The sequence below is a fragment of the Nematolebias whitei genome, chromosome 4, assembly GCF_014905685.2.
Source record: "Nematolebias whitei isolate Nwh7 chromosome 4, NemWhi1, whole genome shotgun sequence".
NCBI classification, from domain to species: Eukaryota; Metazoa; Chordata; class Actinopteri; order Cyprinodontiformes; family Rivulidae; genus Nematolebias; species Nematolebias whitei.
The window spans coordinates 3555015-3556320 of NC_056501.1; the positions used below are offsets into that span (position 1 = coordinate 3555015).

Sequence of the window (1306 nt, forward strand, 5' to 3'; positions counted from 1 at the left end):
AAGATCAGTAATTTAATGACACAATCTGATCAAAGATCAGTAATTTAGTGACACAATCTCATCAAAGATCAGTAATTTAATGACACAATCTGATCAAAGATCAGTAATTTAATGACACAGTCTGATCAAAGATCAGTAATTTAATGACACAATCTGATCAAAGATCAGTAATTTAATGACACAATCTGATCAAAGATCAATAATTTAATGACACAGTCTGATCAAAGATCAGTAATTTAATGACACAATCTGATCATAGAGCAGTAATTTGACACAATCTGATCATAGAGCAGTAATTTGACACAATCTGATCATAGATCAGTAATTTAATGACACAATCAGATAATTTGTGAAACTTTCATTAGTGTAATAAATTAAGAGCTAAATAAAAAAATCTCATTATGCTTCTAATTTTCTTCAGCACGCGCTCTATTTTTGTCTTTTACTAGCTGTTAACTAGTTTTTTATTACTTCTAGTTTTTAGCTTCAGTTCTGCTAATTTAACCATCTAGCTACCACTTTAGCTGCTTTTCACTTTTACCAGCCAAATACCACTTTAAGCTTTTATCTAGTCTTTTATTACTTTTAGCTTCCCTTTTGCTACTTTAGCTTTTATCTAGTCTTTAGCTACTTTTAGCTTACCTTTTGCTACTTTAGCTTTTTTCTAGTCTTTAGCTACTTTTAGCTGACCTTTTGCTACTTTAGCTTTTATCTAGTCTTTTATTACTTTTAACTTCCCTTTTGCTACTTTAGCTTTTATCTAGTCTTTAGCTACTTTTAGCTTACCTTTTGCTGCTTTTAAGTAGTCTTGCTACTTTTAGATGCTGACTACTTTTTTCCCATTATTTTTAGCAACCATTTTCTTCCTTTAGCTAGCCTTGTGCTGCATCTAGCTCGTAGCTAGTTATTTTATTTTTTTTTACTTTTAGCTCGTGTTTAGCTGGTCAATTTATTGGTAAAGCTGTTTTTGTACAGTGCCCTGAGACAACTTCTTTTGTGACTTGGAGCTATATAAATAAATAAACTGGACTGAAGCACTTACATTACCCCCCCCACCCCCACCCCCCACCCTCATTCACCCCACTTTGGGCCCTTGAGCAAGGCTCCTGACCCCCCATCTGCTGCTCTGGGCACCGTAGATGCAGCCCCAGTTTATAGCTCACTGCTCTGTGGTTGCAACGAGAAGGGGGCCCACTGTGGTGACCCCTGAGAAAAATGAGCAGCTGAAAGGAAAAGAAAGAAGCTAGTTTTTTATCTACTTTTAGCTTTCAGCTAGTGTTTATCTATTTTAGCTTTCAGCTAGTGT

The 1306-nt window shown here is 35.2% G+C and overlaps 1 protein-coding gene across 1 annotated transcript in view; it reads left to right on the forward strand.

The window, feature by feature from the left end:
* rapgef2b (Rap guanine nucleotide exchange factor 2b) overlaps positions 1 to 1306 on the forward strand; it is a 38313-nt gene that overhangs the window by 34609 nt on the left and 2398 nt on the right. The gene's annotated exons all lie outside the window — the stretch shown is intronic.